General features: G+C 35.7%; 1 pseudogene; it reads left to right on the forward strand.

Moving 5' to 3' along the window:
* Positions 1–21,481, forward strand: part of LOC149233518 (serine hydroxymethyltransferase 3, chloroplastic-like) — a 61,780-nt pseudogene extending 40,299 nt beyond the window's left edge.
* Positions 21,482–23,933: the final 2,452 nt, after the last annotated feature.

A 23,933-nucleotide genomic window follows, 5' to 3' on the forward strand; every position in this document is an offset into this window, starting at 1 on the left:
ACATATATTCATCATAGTCATAAAACAATCATCATCAACTGCTTCATTATTACATATGGACATGCCATCAAAGGTTAGTGTCATACAATTAGGGAAACTAACAAGTGTATCTTCATACAACATCACTTCTCTATCATATTACTCAATCACCACGACAAGGCATCCAATTTTATCTCATTGTCAAATTTACTAATCTTATCAAAACCTAACCAAAATCAACAACAGCATCACAATTTTATCATCAGGGTTACCATGCTTATCACAAGCATTAGTAATAAAATCAAGTTATCAAAATCAATGTTTTCTAGCCAAGTTTATAAAATTAGGAAATCCACCATGTCTTGCCAAATATCAAGAGCACTAATATACCACATGTACCAGAAGTCAAACTTACTTTCATACGCATGAGTCATTCATAAAGGAAATATTCAACATACCTTAGGGTTTAATTTCCCATCCAATCTTGTAGTTAAATCATAGAACTGAAGAAATATACTTCACATAGCTTGTAGTAGACATGTACCTTTGCAACTTGTAACACTTATTTGGCATTTTTCCATTAGGAACATCTTTACTTTTCCAGCACTAGCTCTTCTCTTCTTGCACTAGCTCTCTTTTCCTACACCTTAGATTGTTGGCATTGTGATGCATGTGTTTTCCTTGATGGAAACTCACTTGTAACAGAAAAAGTATATGGGAACCAGATGAATCTACATGTCAGATCAGAGGCGACAAAATGATGGAACATAGATATCAGAGGTGACAGAATGATGGAACAGAATAATGGGTCAAAGGTTTACGGATCAGAATCAAAAGCTTGATACAAGAAATTGTTGGTATTATGAATTAGGTGTTGTCCTTGATAGCAACCTACCTGATGAGTTTTCCTTGATGACAACCTATTTGATGAATGGATTACTTGATAAATGTATAAGCACTAGCAGGATGTGACAGAATGCATGGAAGTTGTGTTTACAGATGTGAAAAAATGCAGGGCATTTTAAAGGAATCAATTCAGAAGTGATGTATGATAGCAACTCACATTGTAATAGGTCAATTCAAAAGTAAGAGAGTAATGGCACAAAAGAACAGGATGATGAGACAAAGGATTGCATATCATAATCAAGAAATTGAGGAAAGAGAATGCTTTAAGTTGTATACATTGTTTAACCTAGTCCAAGTAGTGTATACATGAGGGTACACAGAATAAAAGGCGTGTATACGTATGCACTCAGTTTCATAGAAAGAAAAGCGTGTATGGGATGAAAAATTAAGGTTAAAGAATACTAGGGGTTCCTACCATTGTAGTGGCCCATAGTAATGAGCGCGAAAAAGAATATTGATCCCGTCAAAGAATACCATCGACATAACTATGGTTTTGACCCGAGGTATTGAGAAATTCTAAAACTATATAAGGAGGTGAAGATCAAAGTGTGAGGGTGTGCAAGTAATGAAAATATTATGAAGAGTTAGATCAAAAGAAAATATGCATGTAATGGGTTATTGATGATTTGCTTGATTTGAACTAAGTATGCACCTAAATGCTTAATGATGGATGAGGTCTAATAGATCTGAAATAATTATGCACTAATGATGGATTAGGATCATGAGACCTGAAATGACTTATCATGTATGATCTAATAATGGATAGGATAGATCTGAGTACTAATGCATGTTTTATCCTTTAAATGATATGATCTAGGTATATCTGAAATCTTGAAAAATTGCGAATTTATAAGTCATTATTTGCAGATCTACACGCAGGTTCACCTAAGTGAAGGCGAGTATACACGCGGGTTCGGCACCTCCAAGTAGCGTATGTAGAGGAAGGGATTGTTGTTCAGAAATGACTGATCTATCTGATCAATGTTGTTGTTTACTATTGTTTGTCAATGATGTCTTCATTAGATTTGAAGTTAAAATGGTTATATAAGGAGAATGAGTTTGGTTGACTGATTGATTGAGTAAAAGGGTGATCCTTGCTGCTATCTATTTAGAACTCTATAATATGACAATAGATCTTCAGAATGTCTTTGGGTGGTATATTTTTTAGTTCAGTAGTTTCATGATTCAGTATCTTTAGAGGTATACGCAGATTGAGTTACAGAAAGTAGCGTATACACACAGGTTTTCCTCATTGAAGTAGTGTATACATTCTGATATATGATTTTTGAGGTTTCAATTGGTTCTGGTTGTTGATGCAATGTTATGGGTTCAACGTTGTGTTCTCGTGACAGTGATCTGTCTGTTCAAATTGATTGATTGTCTTTTTCTTCAGAGTTGATGGGTTTCAATGATTGGTTGATGCAATTGTATTTGATGGTTGTATTACAATTGTGGTGATTGATTTTGAGCTTCAATGTTCCTGATGGGTCCAGTATGAAAATTTGATGAAACGTGGCTTATTTATTGTGTTGATGTGTACCAAGAGTATCCAATCTAAAAATTTATGAAACATGGTCCCTGAAGGAAGATTGAAGGTCGTAGCCTTCTGTAGGTCGATGCCTATGTATTGGTAAACATATCAGCTAGTACAAGAGCTAGGGGGTTGTATCTCCCTTCCAGTAGCAGCTGGAGAATGAGTGAAGGTTGTAGCCTTCTGTAGGTCGGCGCCTACGTATTGGTAAATATATCATCCAGTACAAGATCTAGGGGGTTGTAGCTCCCTTCCAGTAGAAGCTGGAGAACGAGAGAAGGTTGTAGCTTTCTTCAGGTGGGTTCCTACATACTGGTATGATTCTGCACCAGTAAAACATTGTAAATAGCTTTTTCTTTATATTAAAAAGAAGATAGAGACAACAGCGACAGGCGGTTTTCTCCCACATTGGGTTTCCACCTTAAATCTTGGTGCTCATGTGTGTTGCTTATGTGTGATGGTTTATTTTTTTATTACAGCACATGGTTACTTTTTATCTAATGTTTAATAAAGTATTTATGCACTGGTTGAAGACAAACAAATGACGGATTAACTGAATCATAAGTTCATTGGATATACGCTAATTGGGCTAAGAACAGTCGCATGCACACGCGGGTTCTTTTCAGTTTAAGTCGCGCATAGAAATCTGAATATGAAATGTAAAAAGTTATTGATTTGAAAATACTTATTCACCCCCCCCAGTATTTTTCCCGACAATTGGTATCAGAGCAGGTCCTTTGGCATAAGCTTGATCGCTTGAAGGAGACCCGTTGTAACAATGGGAAAGAAGAAAAAAAAAGAAAGCACCTCAAAAGAAGAATACATCTCAAAGGAACAGTCATAGCGGGAGAGACAATTGGCTATTAATTAGAAGCAATTATTCAGATTCAGAATCACCTCAGATTGAAGATGAACAAGCAAAATAATTATTAGGTACTAATTTTTGGTCCTTTGGTGATACATTTCTTTGTTCATGCAATATTGAAGATAATGAATGTGACAGTGAAACAACTGAATTTGCTCTTATGGGTGAAAGTGAAAGAAATCTAATAGAGGCAGAAGTTAAAAGGCTCACAGATAAAATTAGAGATCAATAAGATCTATTTGACAAAAGGGAGTGTACCTACAAAGAAGAGGTTACCAGGTTAAAAACTCAGTTGGAGGAAGGAAACAAAATAAGGAAGTAGTACAAGGAAAAGGAAGATCAATGTCAAAGGTTGCAGGATGAAGTAACATCATTGAGAAATGAAGTGAATGAAAAGGATACAACAACCAAGGAACTAAAAGAAAGAACAAGTTATTGTGAAGGTCTTGAAGTTGTGGTCATCTCTCTAAAAGAAGATCTTGAAAATTCAAATAAGCATAATGAAGAACTACTTCAAGCATTTGAAGAACAAGAAAATGAGTTTCTCAAATTAAGACAAGAAGTATGAAGGAAGAAAAGTTGAAGAAATCATGAAGAAACAGTATCTGGAAAAGGAAGAACAATATCAGGTTGACGTAAATATCCTAAAAGGTAAATTAAAAGAAAAGGATAAACTTTTATGATTTCAAGATATTACTAAGGTTTTGGATAATATTCTTAGTAGTCAAAGGTCTCCTGCCATCAAATATGGTCTTGGTTTTCATGAAAATGTTAAAGGTGAATCTAGCTCACAAACTGAGGCAAGGAATTCTAATGTAAAATCTGAAATGCTTAACAAGGAGATAAGAGGTCAACCCCATCAAGAAAAAAGGAAAGAAAGTGTTCAAAGAAAATCATTTAGTCTGAACTATGGAAGTGTTAATCGATTCTTTCCTCTGATGAATAATGTTGAATGTTCTATCTGTCATAATTTTGGACATGTTGTATCTAGGTGTAGAAGTAAAATGTTTCAAGCTAATAACCATCTCACATAAAGATCAGCAACTTCCAGGTATTTTAAGGGATGTTATTTTTCTTGCAATATGTTTGGTCACAAAGCCATTGATTGTTATAGAAGGAATATGAAATATATAAGATGTTATGCTTATAACAAGTTTGGGAATATAGTGAAAGAATGAAGGGACAAGTCTATGGATCGCTGTAGACAATATGGAAAACAATCAAATAAGCACATTTATATTAGAAAATCTGAAAAAGATGAATCCACCAAGAATCAAGAAAATGAAGATCATATAAGGTGTGGTATTGTTGTCTGCTCATTCAAAGACAAAGATGAATGTTCTCATCACATGAATGGAGACAAGAGTAAAATGGTGTCGCTGATGAAGAACCATCATGATAATAATATTCTTGGAACTAATGTTTCAGCAAAAGTTCTAGGATCAGGTACAGTCATAACAAACTCAAAGGGAGCTGAAAGTGTGAAATTTTAGTACTCCACCTTCCATACGCAAATCTTATGAAGTATAGTCACGTATATACACGAGTTTGAAACTGCACAGTCACATATATGTTGGTTTGATGAAGAAACAATGAGACAAACTTAAGAAAAGGGTCTGATATGATTCAGTCAATGATCAATTGTCTTCTATGTCTTGATGATTGATGATTACAATCTGTTGATGTTCTTTAGAAGTGATTTTTTGATGACTTGACGTATAACTCGTTGATGATGATGCCTTGATGATTCTTACTAACATATGCAATGATCAGATCTGACAGTGATCAATTGGCACAAGTTCAGGGGGAGCATATGCTATGCTTCTATTAATACATTGTTGGAATTATGTTTGCATTAGAAGTCTTGGTACGTAATAATGCTTATCAATAATGATGATGTTACTGAAGTGTTTTAAATGATGCATCATGTTATGCTACCGTCATGAAATGCCTATGATGAAATCACAGATGATACTTTGTTTGAGTCACTTAGTTGTTTTGATGCTTTTGATCATATTTTTGGATGACCTTTTTTATGATGCATATAGTTATGTTGCTTACATGGTGATCTTCATAAGTTCAAGGAGAAGAACAAAGCTTGAGTACACAACTTCAATATTTGATGATGATAAGTGTCACGCATTTCTGTTATGTGTTGTCATCATGCCTTGAAATATGCATAAATTTCATATGGTGCAAGATTCCTATAGTTATTGGCTCTCACATGGTTGTGGATTGTTTCTTTTGATGGTATCAAGAAAGTTTGACAAATGATTGTAAGCTCATGGTTTGCTTTTTACATTAATGAGAAGCTAGATACATATTATGCTAGATGCATGGATGATTACTTAAGTCGTGATGTTGGTATACAATATCCTCTTGTATGAAGAAAATTGGCCAAGAGAATGGTGTTATTGCAGGTTTCATGAAGACATGGCTATTTGGAAACTTGGCTTACTTAGTCACATAATGATGATGATTTCTTACTTTTGGTTTTCACATATGCTTATCATGGTTGATGCTTATCAGATGTGGGATGTTGGAAAATCCATTGTAATGATACATGTTTGATATATTGAGGGTTGTTGTGAGAAGAACAAGTGATTCCTGCTACGATGATTTGATGATGATGTTGTGGTCATGAATGATGACTATGGTGCTTCACATACATATGATGTGAATGGTTTTTGTGTTACTGCTTGGAGATATGACATATGCTTAGTTGATTCATGGAAGGCTATAGATAAAGGCTTTTTCTAACAAAGAAAAAGAGCAATTTGGTCTAGATAAGGTCAAGAGGATGAGTTGATATCTATATGCAGCATACTTAGTCACAAGTTGATGATATTAAAGTTACATTGACATATCTTGTGAACTAATGATGGACAGATACAGGTTGTTGTTCTTGATGTTGTTGACAAATGCTTATGGTGCAGATCATATATGATGTATGATAGTTGTTGATAACTATCATGATCTTGTTTAAAACTTTGGTCTTTTTTATCAATGTCATGTATATAATTTGATGTAAAGGTCATGTAAAGACCTATGATGTAATAATTGTCATATTCAATCATGTATGGACTTTTGAGATCATGTCAAATATGTAATCCCACTTGGTTGGGTGGTTGAGTCAAATTTGTATCCCCACTTGGTTGGGAGATTGATGTATGTATTAGTCATTGGTGATAGGAAGGTCATACTCACATAGTTGAGTTATAGAGTCATGTTATTCTTTTGAAAAATATATCGGCAGAATTTGCATGTGCTTAGGGGGAGCATGGAAAGTATAGTGCATCTCAGCATCTACTAAGGGGGATTTTGATCATAGAATTCAACATGTGCCTTGGGGGAGCACGATCAGTGTTCATATTCATCAGTTCATATATGGAAGTATTCATTTAACATTGGTCAATCATCCCTTTGCCCTTGATGTCAAAGGGGGAGAGTAGCTTGGTGTTTGGAGAGTAGCTTGATGTTTTGAAAAGCTTGGTGCTTGTCTTGATGTTATTTACAAGTTGTGGTGACCAAACACCAAAGTGGTTTCCATCAAGTCCAAAGGGGGAGATTGTTGGCATTATGATGCATGTGTTGTCCTTGATGGAAACTCACAGGTAACAGAACAAGTATATGGGAACCATATGAATCTACAGGTTAGATCAGAGGTGACAGAATGATGGAACAGAGATATCAGAGGTAACAAAATGATGGAACAGAATAATGGGTCAAAGGTTTGCGGATAAAAATCAAAAGCTTGATACAGGAAATTGTTGGTATTATGAATTAGGTGTTGTCCTTGATATAAACCTACCTGGTGAGTTGTCCTTGATGACGACCTATTTGATGAATGGATTACTTGATAAAGGTATAAACAAGATGTGACAGAATGCATGGCAGTTGTGTTTATAGATGTGACAAAATGCAGGGTATTTCAGAGGAATCAATTCATAAGTGATGTATGATGGAAACTCACATTGTAACAGGTCAATTCAGAGGTAACAGAGTAATGGCACAAAAGAACAGGATGATGAGACAAAGGATTGCAGATCAGAATCAAGAAATTGAGGAAAGAGAATGCTTTAAGTTGTATAAATTTTTAACTTAGTCCAAGTAGCGTATACACGTGGGTACACAGAATAAAAGGCGTGTATACGTATGCACAGAGTTTCATAGAAGGAAAAGCGTGTATGGATGAAAAATTAAGGTTAAAGAATACCAGGGGCTCCTACCATGGTATTGGCCCATAGTAATGAGCCGCGGCAAAGAATATTGATCTCGTCAAAGAATGCCATCAGCATAACTATGGTTTTGACCCGAGGTATTGAGAAAGGCTAAAACTATATAAGGAGGTGAATATCAAAGTGTGAGGGTGTGCAAGTAATGAAAATCTTATGAAGAGTTAGATCAAAATCAAATATGTGTGTAATGGGTTATTTATGCTTTGCTTGATCTGAACTAAGTATGCACCTGAGTGCTTGATGATGGATGAGATCTAATAGATCTAAAATAATTATGCATTAATGATGGATCGGGATCATGAGACCTAAAATGACTTATCATGTATGATCTGATAATGGATAGGATAGATCTGAGTACTAACGCATGTTTTACATGGTAAATTTTAGGGGCAAATTTTAGCCCAAGGGCGAAATTTAAGGGGTCTTTCATTTTAGAGGGGCGAATTTATATAAAACACCCATTTCATATATTTAGCCCAACTTTTATTTAAAAAACAATTATTTTTTTCATTTTATCCCCAAAAAAAGGGGCAGATAAACTATGAAAAGACTCATTTGACCCGATTCGCCTGGTTTGGGAGGTTATATTCCATTACAATCACCCGATTTTCTGCTTTGTAATGTTAAATTCATTTGCAATCACCCATTTTCTGGTTTGGGATGTGGTTTGGGAGGTTGTATTTGGTCCCAATCGCCCCGATTTCTTCTGTGAATGGCTCAGTGTTTTCAAATATGGTTTTCATCGATGGCAAGGGTGTAAATAAATAAAAATATAAATAAAGTGGAGGTATGGTAAATAAATAAAAATATAAATAAACTAGAGGTATGGTGAAAAAATAAAACCTCCTTTTATATTTAGTCCATAACCCTCTTTCTATTTAAGAAGGCTCAAAAAGAGGTTTTATTAAGTGAATCCTATGGTACAAATACCATATTTATAAAAGAGGTATGGTAAATTAATAAAAATATAAATAAACGAGAGGTATGGTAAATAAATAAAACATTTTTTTATATTTACTCCATAAGTCACTTTATATTTACGAACACTCAAAAAATGCATTATATTTAGGTGAAGCCTATGGGCCAAATACCATGGGCCAAATTATTATTACCATGCAAAAAAACATTCTTAACCCTAATATTAGTATCAATAAAAATAAAGATGCACATGGTATTGACCCATGGTATTCACGTGGAATATAGCCTATTTAAAGGGGTGAATTAAACCAGCATAGATCCAACTTTACTCTGGATCTACTAAGCGCCGAGAAGGGTCAAATATCGTGATATGCAAACTAGGATAGAGTGAAAAAATATTTGATCCCTCTCGGGGCTGGTAGATCAAGAGTAAAAATGGATCTTGTAATTTAATGTCACTTAAACATTTTATCTCAGTTTAAAAAATAAATAAATAAATAAAATAAAAATAAATCAATTATTAATTTTATCAATTTTTATAATTTACTAATAGTAGTTTTTAAGCTCCAGGGTTATGATAACCCATGGTAATACCATGGTATTCATGTGAGCATAGATTGTTTAAAGGGTAAATTCTATCAGCTTAGATCCATGTTAATTTTGGTTCTCCCAAGTGCTGAGAGGGGTAAATAGATTTCATCCCTCTAAGAGTTTGGTAGATGTGGAGTTAAGATGGATATAGATTGGTTTTTATGACAATGAAGATATTAGATAGGCTTAAAAATTATATTGTAAAAAAAATATTAAGGTGAATGGTTAAAGCTACATTTAGTCACTTCACAAAATTTAGTAAAAAATACTCATATCCCTATTAATATTGGTTTTTTTTATTTAACAACAACAAAAAAATCAAAACAGTGAAATCTTATCACTCTTTCCGTGTCACCCTCGCAGAAGAGAGACAGTCGCTACCCAGATTTCCCACCATTTTTCAAATGTTCTCAATATGGTATCTTCATGAAAACGTTAAGGTATTGATGTTGGATTAGTTGTTTGAAAAATAGGTTGGCTTGTACGACCTTTCATCTTCTCTGTTATTCTTATTTTTTCGTAATGATCTATAGGGGGTTGGGACACTGCCCCATATTGTCGTAAAAGGCGGATATTGTTCACCAAAAAGGAAATTAATCCACATGTTACAACGCTATTAAAAAATGCTAGAAGTATAAAGGTAGTGAATTATGCTAATAAGAAATTTAGATTGGGAGAGACGTAATTAAATTTTATTATTTAATTGAAGATTTCCAATTAAAATAATAATAAATCTACATTTATATATTTATATATTGATTGGAAGGCTTTTGAAAACGATCACTTATTTCCATTAGATCCCCTTCAGGCCTTTGGGATACCTACTACTTTCTTATATTATATAGTTGGGGCTTGCTACTTGTTGGCGTGTTGGGGTAAACAAACTCGATGTGTTTTTTTTATCTCGCAGTTGGAGCCTATGGAATAAGAAAGAAATTTGATTTGCATTTTCTCATCCTGATAGGTAAATGTTTGTAGATGAAGATTCCATATTCGCAACTCCGTCACAAGGAAATTATGTATATTTTGTTGTTGCTTAGTACAAAATCAAGCAATTTTTTTTTTAACTCAAAATTGGTTGCATTTAGGAGCATCGAGTTATCTCCATGTCTTCTTCACACAATAAAGTTGTATGGTCCAACGATCTTGCCATATGACTGTTGATAGCTAGCTTGCGGTACAAGGCTATCTTTGATGATGAAGCAGTAGTAGTAGCTTGGTGATGGGGAAGATTTGGAAAGTTAAATCTTCAATTTCCATGATTTTTATGTGGTTGGCCCTAATGAATAATGTTTTGACGTGAGAGGTTCTATAAAATAGGGCAAGGTAGGGTCCTGGAATTTGTACTCGATGAAAATGTGAAGGGGAAACAATAGACCATGTGCTGGTGTTCATTTTTATTTTTGCTCAGGATGTATGGGGTGTTATTATCCCCTTATTTGATCTAGGAGGATCTCATCATATCAGTTACACAGGTTCAGTGTCATAGACAGCATTCAGTCCGGTGTCGTTTAGTTTCGACAGTGTTGTTTATGGTTCAGGTTTTCAGGTGATGCTAATGGTTTTCATGGTGATATGGTTTTGTACCTGGCTGTCGACATGTGGTTATCGTCAATTCCGCCAGGATGTGGTCGTTGACATGTGTTTTTCGTCCGCCTCGCAAGATTTAGTATCGACATGGGTTTGTCTTCCTTTTGCAGGGTTTGGTTGTCGTCGTCATGTTACGATTGTCACGAATGTCACTTTGTGACAATTTGATGTAAAAGGTTATTTTTAAAAATTAACCTAATCCAAACCTAATCCTAAACCCATTAAACCTATGCTAAAAGACCTAAACCCTAATGCATAACCCTAAGTCTAATAACCTAATGGACCATGTTACATTCCAAAACTATGTTCCAAACGCTAAATCCATACAAAAGGCCTAACCCTAAGTCTTAAGAACCTAACCCTAATCCTATACCTATCAGACCTCATTACATTACAAAGCTATGACATAAAAACACATAAAACCTAAGTTTTTAACCTCTCGGCCTATTGCAAAAACATTGTAAAACAATATAAATCATATACACAGTCATAATCGCGGGCCTTAACCGCGCGGGAGAATATCGCGGGACAGTTGACATGTGAGCGGAGTCAGTATGTAATTCGTCAGGGTTAGCACTAGGAGTCTGACCGTAGTGGGACCGTGACCTCAACCATGACATGTGAACCAGAGCCGCCGAAGGTTGTCACCGCGTCGGAATCGCCAGGGAAAGCCGCAACGGTCGGGGGTAATGTGGTCATTTGCAAAACCGTCGGAGCATTGTTAGCCGGAACCGCTGGAGGATGACTGCGGATGTGGTAGTCTGTGGTTAGACAATGGTAGTCACATGCTGACTACCTCCCTCTGCCCGGTCAACAAACCATTTACGGTTGTGTTTTTAATATAAAGTTATTGTGGGTTTTCGTTGCGATTTTGGTGCAAAAACTAATTCAATGACCATGGTGTTATCCCTAAGGTGGCAAAACCTAACAAGACCAAGACCAAAACAAACCCTGAAGCCAGCTCATGCACTCCTAAAATCAGTCAGAGGAGGTTGGAGTGTATTTGCGGGGTTTAAAAGGATGTTTTGCTCATTGAAGTGAGAGAGAGTGGTTTTGGGTTTTTTTGTGCAGGTTCTGGAGGTTATAGTCGATTTTGTTTTCAGTGTAACAAGAGCATCCGGAGTCGGAATTGGGAACTGTGACAAGCATTGGAAACATAGTTCAGAGAGATATCCTTTGACAGTGACTAGAAGTTCCTACATGCACATTCCATTTGGTCAAATTGTTGTGTAATCGACCTCTTTGGTTTCAATCCTAATAAAGCAGTCGCCCATCTTGAGAGCGGACCTAGAGACATAGTCCATCAGGGACGAACTCCGTAATAAATCTTGATGTTGGGTATCGTGTGTTTTTTCTATTTTCACTTATGTTTTTCATCTTACTTATGTTTTATCATTTGTTGTAAAGTCTTTCCTCTCAAGCAATTCTCTCAATTTCCGCACTTTCAGTTAACATTATATTCATTAATGGCGTAATCAATTCTACATCAGTTTTAACATATGACCATTTCAGATCATATAATTTGGTATCAGAGTAGCTTGCGTTTGTAGAATTTTCCATTGAATGTTAACCAGGTCAAAGTCGCAACGTGGAGAAGGAATCCTTGAGCAGATTGATCCAAAGATTGGAAAGCGATGAGTCGTTCATAAGTCGACCATGACAGGATCTGATGCAGGTGAAAATACTGAAACTAAGATGAGTGATGAATAGTTTCAGCAAGCATTCTTGACTATGCAGCAGTTTTTGCGAGAACCCTATGAAGACAAGAAGGCAAGAGATGCAACTTTTTCTTCAAAGACATCAAAGAATGAAAAAGGTAAAGGCAAGGCTGATAAACCACATTCACCTCCATCATCTCCATCATCATCATCTTCTTCTTCTTCTTCTTCTAGTGCAGAATCTGAAACAGAAAAGAAACCTAAGAAAATATCTCTTTTGAAACTTGATGTAAAATTTGAGTTACCTATTTATGATGGCGAAATGAATCCTGAAGAGCTAGATAACTGGATTAAGCAGTTAGAAGTGTATTTTCATATTCAGAACATTTCTAACAATAAAACAAAAATTCAGTTAGCTACACTTAGAATGGGGGGAATAGCTTTAATCTGGTGGGAAAGTAAAACTCAAATAGATGTAAATCGAAAAGGATAAGTCATCTCTTCATGGTATAAGTTTTTAAAAGCTCTTAGGAAACAATTCTATCCTTTAAGATACATGCTGCAAGATGTTATTGATTGGCAGCATTTGAGGCAAGGTAAAGGGTAGAGTGTTCAGGAGTTTACTCAGGAGTTTAGAAAGAAAGCATTAGCACTGGGTATTTCATTGGATGCATGTGAAACTTTATAAAAATACATCGGTAGTTTACATTCATATTTGCAGCATACATTATTGATGTTTAATCCTTATGATTTTGATGAAGTGTGTGTTCAGTCCATACATATTGAATCAGGTGGCAGACCATTCAAGTTTTCATCGCAATCATCCAAAGAGTTGGAAATCAAAGATTCCAATGACAATAGGGGGAATAATAATTCGAAGAGAAAGAAATCATTGATAGCTCAAAAGGAAAGACCTACTTGTTCTCATTGCTGGAGAATCGGTCATGATGAATCTAAGTGTTGGAAACTTCATCAAGAACTTCAGCCCAAAAAGTTCCTTAAGGAGAAGGATGAAACAAAGGCAATTGTAGCAGTCAAACAAGATCTAGGTTCACATTCAGGTGATGAAAGGAGGATAACTTCTATGGTTACGACAGGTAAAAATTCTGACACTGGTTCAAGTTCGAATACTATTGCATCTTCATCAAACATAAATCCTTCAAAAGAGGATAAACGAGCTGAATTATTTAACATAAGGATAAATTCTATGCACACAAAGATAGGTACAATGTTTGACAGTGGATCACAGGCCAATCTAATATCTGAATATTTAGTTAAGAATTTGGGTTTGGAAACACGGAATCATCCAAGACCTTACCCATTAGGATGGCTAAATAAATCAACTCAGATAAAAGTCACCAAATAGTGTCGATTAAGATTTTCCATTATAGCTAATTACATTGATGAAGTAGAATTAGATGTGGTTCTAGTAGCCATATGTGGAGTTGTCTTAGGAAGTCCTTATCATTATGATCGTGATGCAATATTTTACAGGAGATAACGTAAATATCACCTTAAGAAAGATGGGGTTGAATTTATTGTCAAGGCACATCAAAACAAAAATCACTTGAATTTAGTTATTGCTAATCAGATGAAGCGATTAATAAGTTCAAATAAAAGATTTGTAATCATGTGTGTAAAGGAACAACATAAGAATCAACATGATGTTTGTTCAAGTTATGAGTCTCAGCTTAAAGATAGTTTGATCAAAGAGGTAGAAACTTTTTCAGTTCTATTTAAAGAAACCAAACATCTTACTCATAAGCAGGGAATACAACATGAATTACAGTTGATGCCTAAAACTCCTCTTCCTAGTGTCAGAATGAATCAATTCAATTCAAGTTTGGAAATTAACAGTTACAGGGATGCAAGTCAGTATTGGGGAAAGCCAATGTTTAATTTCTCTTATATTGTGTCACCATTTCATGTTTCTTACAGTTTGCAAGCCTCTTTTCAAGTGGAGAGGAAGTCCATTTGTTTTCATATCAAAGCCTTTTCTAAAGCAGGGTCAAAGCATTTAAGGAAACTTATGCATCAGGGGAAAGTGCTAATCAATGGTAACAGCATTTAATGAATAAAGAAAAAGTAATTCAAACAAATCAACAACTAATTCAATACTTTCAAAATCAAACTAAGTTTCAGCAATTTCCATTTTTCAGATTGATGGGTTTATGGCAGCAAGTTCACTTAGTAAACAGGAATCAGGAAGGTATAGTTGGTTTGATGTCAAGAATATCTTTGATTGTCTCTATCATTTCGCAAAATAGATTGTTAATACATGTCAATGGTATTGAACAATATCCTGTAGAGATTGTTTTCAAAGATGATTATGAATCACTAACTCATGGTATTTCGTGGAAAGAAATCAATTGCCATGTTCATAACAGGTTGTTTGACCATCGTCGCAAGTTGTACATATTGCAGATGGATGGAATAGGTCACCAATTCAAAATGTGCCATGGTCAGCATCATCAAGGTCATCACTTGCAGGTGATTGATCGAATGTATTGGTACATCATCAGGACAAGGTGGAAAGTGAGGGAGCTCTACCCTCATCGACTATTTTTTTAGTCAAACTTTTGTGGTCCAAAAGCTTTCAAGTGGAGAGGATTGATCCAGGAGGATCTCGTTAGATCAGTTACACAGGTTCAGTTTCGTCGACAACATTGAGTCCAGTGTCGTTCAGTTTCGACAGTGTTGTTTATGGTTCAGGTTGTCAGGTGATGTTAATGGTTTTCATGGTGAAATGGTTTTGTACCTAACTGTCAACATGTGGTTGTCGTCAGTTCCGCCAAGATGTGGTCATCGACATGTGTTTGTCGTCCGGCTCGCAGGATTTAGTGTTGATGTGGGTTTGTCGTCCTTTTGTAGGGTTTGGCTGTCATCATCATGTTATGATTGTCGTGAATGTCACTTTGTGACAATTTGATGTAAAAGGTTATTTTTAAAAATTAAACTAATCCAAACCTAATCCTAAACCCATTAAACCTATGCTAAAATACCTAAACCCTAATGCATAACCCTAAGTCTAATAACCTAATGGACCATGTTACATTCCAAAAACTATGTTCAAAACCCTAAATCCATACAAAAGGCCTATCCCTAAGTCTTAAGAACCTGACCCTAATCCCATACCTATTGGACCTCATCACATTACAAAGCTATGACATAAAAACACATAAAACCTAAGTTGTTAACCTCTCGTCCTATTGCAAAAACATTGTAAAACAATATAAATCAAATACACAGTCATAACTGTGGGCCTTAACCGCGCGGGAGAAGACCATGGGACAGTTGACATGTGAGCGAAGTCAGTATGTAAGTCGTCAGGGTTAGCACCGGAGTCTAACTGCAATGGGACCGCGACATCAACCGTGACATGTGAACTAGAACCGTCGGAGGTTATGTCACCGCATCGGAACCGCCAGGGAAAGTAGCAACGGTCGGGGGTAACGTGGTCATATGCAAAATCGCTGGAGTGTTGTTAGCCGGAACCGCTGGAGGATGACTGCGGAGGTGGCAGTCTGCAGTTAGACCATGGAAATCACATGCTGACTGCCTCCCCTCCACCCGTTCAACAAACCATTTACGGTTTTGTTTTTAATATAAAGTTATTTGTGGGTTTTCATTGCAATTTTGGTGCAAAAACTAATTCAATGACCATGGTGTTATCCCTAAGGTGGAAAAACGTAACAAGACCGAGACCAAAACAAACTCTGAAGTCAGCTCATGCACTTCTAAAATCAGCCTGAGGAGGTTGGAATGTATTTGCAGGGTTTAAAAGGATGTTTTGCTCATTGAAGTGGGAGAGAGTGGTTTTGGGTTTTTGTATGCAGGTTCAGAGGTTATAGTCGATTTTGTTTTCAGTGTAACAGGAGCATCCGACGTCGGAATTGTGAACCATGACAGGCGTTGGAAAGCTGGTTCAGAGAGCTATCCTTTGACTATGACTAGAAGTGCCTGCATGCACATTCAGTTTGGTCAAATTTCTATGTAATCGGCCTCTTTGGTTTCAATCCTAATAAAGCGGTCACCCATCTTGAAAGCGGACTCGGAGACGTAGTCCATTAGGGACGAACTCCGTAATCAATCTTGTTCTCTGGTATTGTTGTGTTTTTGTTGTTTTCACTTATTTTTTGCATCTTACTTATGTTTTATCAGTTGTCGTAAAGTCTTTCCTCTCAAGAAGTTCTCTCGATTTCCTCACTTTCAGTTAACATTCTATTCATTAATGGTATAATCAATTCTACATCAGTTTTAACATATGATCATTTCAAATCATTATTTGAGGATAGGGTACTTGGTAGGAGGCTTCCTTGTTGGACTGTTTGATGATAGAGCACTCAAATAACATAGATCATTGCCCCTGGTTGCCTCTAGAACCATTTCGTCAGGAAAGAAGGAATAATAGTTTTGTAGACAAGGAGATCCCTCCTTTTCAGGTACATCATCAAATAAAATACCTATATGAAGGCATAAAAATGACTCCAAAGGTTAAAGTTCCAAGGTGGGTTGCAATATGGAGGTTGATAAAACTTATCCATGGCCTTTATTTGTTGGTGCTTTCTAAGGTGATATTCTTGTTATATATATTATCTGCGAATATGTGTGATATTCTTGTTCTATATATTATCTGCGATTCGAACCCAAGTCAGCTTCTCCTACATGTGTGATATTCTTGTTATGTATATTATTTTTGATTTGAACCCAATTCAGCAATGTGCAGGAGGAAAAATCGAACTGGTGCTTCTTTTGGTGTCTTTCATGTCTACCTCTGCCAAAGAATTATCCACAATACATCAAGTTCTGGATTCACATATCTCCCGATATTTGATTATTTTTCACATTTTGAAGTGGGCACAGAGGATAGCTCTTGTTTAAAGTGAAAACATATTCATTTCAGGTCATAATGGGTAGTGAAGCATTAGGGATGGGTTTTTTGGGTCAATATAATTTGAACCCAACTGCAAATTTGATGCCCAAAACTTTACAACTAGTTTTGGGGGTTCCCTAGCAACAGAAAAGCAAAAAATTAGGAGGTTTGAAACTTTGAGGTCGTGCCCATCATATAAACCTTTTTTTATCACAACACGCTTGACAATGGTAAATCCTTTGGCGTTCATGCTATCGCAACCATGCAAATTCCCAGGTGTGCATGTTTTTCACAATTCACGCTATGATTTATTTATTTAAGTATTTGTTTTTGGTTAAAATTGCTACATGTATAGATAGCCTATGTGACATCCTTTATAATCTTGTCATTTGAAGACCAAGTGAAGAAAGCACAAATCATAGTTGAATATAGTTTAACTTGGAGGTGTTTAGAAGATTCATTTGTGAATTGAGTTGCTGCAAATAAGCTTCTTATCTTCATTTAATGAACTATGTCAAATACCTTGGTTTTATTTATAGTTTTGTTGAGTTAATGGTTAGTGAATGGCTTGATAAAGACTTTGTTCTTGATTTGGATTCCCCTCAGATGCCAGCAAGAAGAAATTGTAGACCTCAATAATACAATTCATGCTCCTGTCAAACCGTGCCTCAGTTACCAAGGCTAAAAATTTATTGTGATTTCTTTATCTAGTTTGTAAATTACTCCATGCAGAGGCAAAGCAGAGCTCTGTAAATCATCCTCTGAGTGAGCTTGATCCTGAAATGATTGTGATAATTGAGAAAGAAAAGGAGTCGCAATTCAATGGCTTGGATGATCCAGGTGGATATTGGTGGCCACCCGCTAATTCCACTTGGATCCCCTCTAATGCTTCTTACAGTTTTTTTCAGTTTCCTTAATTATAGCACAGTTTACTATTTTTAGCAATTTTTCGGGTCCTAAACTTCCGGAGCCGTTTTGAGGCCCTAAACGACGTTTTTTGGGAAATCCACCGCCAGCGATTTTTCTAATAAAAATCGCCTTTTCCGTCGTAGTCCTCGGAGAGATATTTCCAATGGGCTATCATGCACGTCAAACGGAGATAGTACGACCAATTCGCGACCCCGGGAAGTTGATGTACCAACTTACCCAAAAAACGGGGCCCACAATTTGGTGTTTCATCTTCTAGGGTTAGGTTGTGGAATGTGAAGGGTTTTCCATTGTTTCTCAACAATAAATAGGCCTTTGAGCCTCATTGTAAGATAGTTCAGAGGCATGTAGCCACCACATCTCTTCTCAGAGATAAGCTACCATCGCCCTAGCTGGTTTATTTCCATTTCTGTTTGTAAGCATATTTCAGTATTTTACAGTAATGAATTGAGGTATTATTTCCGCTGCATATCTGTCTTTATGGTTATCTCTGTATTTTATTGCGTTCCTGTTTAAATCCGGATCATTGGAACTTATTTCTTCTGAAAATTTTACATCCTGGGCGGTTATGGAAGTTGTTGGATCATGTCTAACAAACAAGTATTTAGAAAGACTCGTTGGTAAGAGGTAAGTGCCTGAAGATATAACTTGGAATATTAAGAATGGAACCATCATGATTGTGATTGTGTCTAAGCTGCTTGGCAGTTTCTTCTTGCCACTTGGTATTTTTTTCTTGTTAAACTCAGTTTCTCTTAGCTTTTGGACCTTTACTTTTTAGTTTGAATGTTTGACATGTGTGTAATGGCTTCTGGGTTCAGCGTTATATTGTAGAGACCTATAGTTGTTCAATGAGTATCTGTTATTGCAATTATGGATACAGTTGTTGGACACTTTTCTATATTTATTCACTATTGTGTTGGGTTGGGATTTATGCCATGCATATAATATGATGGCAATGAATTCATTGACCAAAGTGAGAGGCTTTGCTAGCAGAGGGCCCTAGAAGCATTCCATCTTGACAACAGTACATGGGGTGTTAATTTTCAACCATTATCTTGATCCCCGGCTAATTTTGTTGTTTATACAACTCTCCTCCAACCACATCATCACATTATGGTGTGTATGGTTCTGAACTACGAACCTCCTTTGATAAGATTATCATTCCTATTTGGGCATGTAACATGTGAAAAATTTCTTTGCAACGTTTAGGGTTTAAACTTACCACATGGAGGGCATCTGTCTCATGGATTCATGATAGAAAAAAGCGAGTATTTGCTATATCAATTTACTTTGAATCAATGCCATATCGTCTAGATGAGTCCATAGGTGAGCTCGCATTTCCAATCTAATAATAATTAGGAGGGAAACAGTTCCATCATTGAAAACTATTGAACTAATATTTTGGGGAAGTGTTCAAAGTGTTAATGGTCGGGTTTGTTTTCTTGGGTTATAGGATTCATTGACTATGAGATGCTTGAGAAGAATGCCACCCTTTTTAGGATCAAGCTTATCATTGTTGGTGCTAGTGCATATCCCCAAGATATTGATTACCCTCGCATGAGGTAGGTATTGAAGCTAGGTATTTCTACAGATCTTATAATGGCAATCCTTTCAAAAATTTCTCTTTCCAGCAATGTTTATTCTAGCATATTTTATTAATATGTTCTTATAGTATGTAATGTTGGATTTTTTATGATTTTTAGTACTAAAAAGTTTGTGGTTTGGGAAGATTGCCAATATAGTTGGGGCATACTTAATGATGGACATGGCACACATAAATGGTCTCATCATTGCTTCTATAATGGCTAGTCCATTTTATTTTTGTGATGTAGTAACAACTACAACGCACAAGGTGAGTTGATGCTATTAATTTTCTTTGCACTTCACCCTTTCGATTAAAAATATGACTATATTAGATGGATCTTTTTTTGGATCTATCTTAATGCTATCTATTTGTGCCATTCCCCCCTTGTAGAAGAAAAATAATCCCATTAATGTTCAAGAAATGGCGAAGAACTAAAACAAATATGCCATTCCCATCATAGGAGGAGTGATTATAGAGTTAAGAGGTGTATATTTTCCTTTTGATTCTCTTACATGTTCTTTCATTTAGTTTCCTGTTTCCATTTTTTTATGTTCTTTCTGTTTCTTATCACTACTAGATCAAAGCTTCGATAAAACTCATTATGTTCCTTGAATTGTTTGTCAATTGTTTCACTTTTTCCTTTCATTTTTATCTTTCTGATATTTTTCATTCTAAAATATTTTTGGATTGGAGGGTTGTGATTTTTAGTCTTTACGAGGTCCTTGGGGAGGCATGATATTCTTCAGGAAGGAACTAGTATTGGGGTTTCACCTAGAGACAACCATCAAAAATGTAGTTTTTCCAGGGTTACAGGTCAATCTGAGTTCTCCTTCCTTTCCTCCATCATCCATATTGTTCTCCTACTCACTAATATCATAATATTGGATATATCGATTTTTTGTATCATTTCGTTTCTAAATGATACATGAAATAATTTGTGGTTTTCTAGGGAGGACCATATAACCATACCATAGGAGGGTTCATTGTTTGTTTAAAACAGGATGTAACTGCAAAGTTCAAGGCTTATCAAGCACATGTGTAGCACTCTCACATGTCTAAGCTTCTGTAAAATTCATGCATGTGAATTATTTTTGAATGGATTTTGTTTCTTATCAAAGGTAAAATAGTTTTAGTAAGTTGTAGCAAATTGTCAAGCCCTTGCAAAGAGCCTAATGGATTTGGGTTACAATTTGGTGTCTGGTGGTAGTGAAAATCACCTAGTTCTAGTTGATTTGAGGCCCTTGGTAAGGATCCTTTGTTCATATGTTGGAGTACACAACCTACTTGTATATTGATTTCTATTGGATTTAGTTGGTTGAATGTAACATGGTATATATTAATGGGCTTGGACATGGCATTGATGGTGCAAGAGTAGAGGACGTTTTGGATGTTGCTTCTATCACACTGAACAAGAATTCTGTACCAGGTTACATGAATTTTTTATTTGTATATTTAGATGTAAAGGATTCATTGATTTTCCTTTCTCCATGGGATGATATAACTTACTTTAATACCTTACATTTTCAGGTGATAAAAGTGTTATGGTTCCTGGTGGTATACACATAGGGACTCCTACATTAACCACCCATGGGCTTCTTGAGGATGACTTTATTAAGGTTGCAGATTTTATCCACGAGGGGGTGCACATAGCTATTAAGACTAAGGGCTCTTTGAAAAGTAAAAAATTAAAAGATTTTGTAGAATTTATTAAGTCAGACAATTTCCAGCTACGAAATAGCATTGTTGATCTCAAGAAGCGGGTTGAATCGTTTGCTAACCAATTGCCATTGTTTGGTGTTGGCACTAAAAATCTTAGTTAGATATATGACGTGCTCACAAGATCAGAAGTTCCCTTTATTAACTTTTAGGTTGGGCTTCAGTGACGATAACCAGGTTCGTAAGATTTGGTTCCATGTGTATATTATAGTGATGAATAATGTTTTAAGCTGAATTTTGTCTGAATTTATGTGCTTTCCTAGCATTGGCATTAACATATTCTATTCCGATGTGTTGGATGTTGAGTTTTCCATTTCATTTATTAGCAATTATGTACAACTCTCTTTTTTTCATCACAAGAATTTTGGGTTGAAAAATATTGATAACTTGTATGGAAGCTATTATAGCACTTATTCATGTGGTGTGACTATGGATATTTTATATAGCCTAGAAAGCAATATTCCATACTTCTCACAGGCCCAGGTATTGGGCCAATTACACGGTTTCATAAAGTGTGTTCACTAAGACACTTCTACACATGCACAGATTCTATGTATACATGACACATTTGCAATCAATTGGGCTTCTAAGATTTTATTGTTACATTCATCATCTCACATAGGCTAGCAAGAATTGGTCCCATTTGTAGATTATAGCAATGAACCATGTTGAGATCTGTATTTTTCTTGAATTTATGTGATTTCCTAGTATAAGCATACAAATTCTGTTTTGGTGTGATGGATGTTGAGTTTTCTATTTTATTTATTGGCAAAAAAAGTCTACATAATTTGTATGGTACACCCTTTCAATCCTTCATTTTCCTGAGTAGTTATTTAGACTCTCTTCTATTGGTTAGGACTAAGTAATAGGAATAGTAGGCATAAAGACTTAGGTAGGAATAAATAGAAAGAAACTGATATTGTTACATTTATTGTACACACCCTTTATAGAATGAATTTACCACCCTATCCATGGTTTATAGATAGAATTGACGTAGCTTGAGTAGGTATTTACACAGGGTTTGATTACTGAATTTACCACTTTACACACCCTGTATGTGTTTCATTTGACTAGTTGACTACTCTTACTATTTTGAATTATATTAGTATTAGTCAGTATATTATATCCATTGGGACTTACACTATTAGGAAGATACGTCCTGAGTTTATTGAGTTTATAGAATCAAGTTCTCATTTAGTCTATAGGACAAAGGAATGCAAAATATATAGAGACAAATTTGAGAGCCAAAAACACAAAAAAATAAGTGGAGTATTTTATCCAATTACTTTTTGATTCACTTATTCCAGTCAAGTGTATATATAGTTTGTTATGGAGTTTTATGGGGTGAAGAAAAAAGTGCAAGGATTATTGGATTAAGGCTGTGAGACATGATGTGATGTGCCTCAGGACTACAAAATATACCAGGACTGGGTGGTATCTATTTTGCCAAAATTGCATAGGACTTGTAACTAGTCCCATACACAATAAGCAGCCCCTTGTGGAGGTATTCCAGTCCACGAGAGGTGAACATGTCACTTGGGGGAGTTGAACCCTAGAGGGTGTGATAACAACACCCCTCTTTCACTGACCAGGTAAGACCGTGTTGACAATATTGTTTAGACTTTGATTTAATAGTCTTCTAGTCTTAATTGTCTTAACAGGAGAGGGTATTATTCAATAGAATCATAGTATCTAAATGATGAACATGGGTTAAGTTTTGTTTCAAAATATTTGACTCTTGAATGCTCAAATTTTTGTGTGACCACCAAATGCAAGGCATTTCAACCAACTGGATGTTCAAAGTAGCGCAAATTATAGTGAGTACAGTCTCACATTGCTAGAGATTGTTTTCAGTTGGAAGTGTTGAAAAGAATAATGGGAATTTGCCAAACTAGGATTGTGAAACATATGAGTAACTGCTTCTATACCTTGGTGAACTTTCATTTTCATGTACATATATTCCAACTAATCTCTCCTTGAATTAGCAGGATGTAAAAGCTTTTGTGAATGGTGGGCATGGTGTATTGGGATGCTTCCATTAACTCAGGTTTTGAAAATCATGATTGAGTGTGAGGTTACACGTAAAAACTTGGCATGTTTTGAATTAGTAATAATTTATTTCTCAATGCAAAATTTTCATCTTCATATACATCCTAGCTGGGCTCTCTTGAAAATGGCAGAATATAAAATTTGTGTTGTTATGTCATGGATGGCATAAAGTAATATGATTTAATTAGCTCAGGTTTTCATTAGGTCAAGTGTCGAAGATCAGGATTGAAAGTCATCTACAACCATGGTGGTTTATCAAATAGTAATGGTGTTTTAATGAGAAACCTTCATCTGCATGTACATTCCAACTCGACTCTTTCAGAAATGGTAGAATGTACTTTTGTGTTTTGAGTATTATTGGTCGAATAAGGTAACATTATTTAGGAAACTCGGTTATTGCATAGCAGCCATGATTTTCCTGTGTCTAGTCATCATCTCAAATTCTTGTGCTTGTTTTTTTTGGTGCAGACTGCAAAATTGAGAGTTTTTTGCTTTTGATCAGCTACT

Source organism: Pinus tabuliformis, chromosome J, assembly GCF_031772625.1.
Source record: "Pinus tabuliformis cultivar Carrire ecotype Pingquan chromosome J, CPIR1, whole genome shotgun sequence".
Classification (NCBI taxonomy): domain Eukaryota; kingdom Viridiplantae; phylum Streptophyta; class Pinopsida; order Pinales; family Pinaceae; genus Pinus; species Pinus tabuliformis.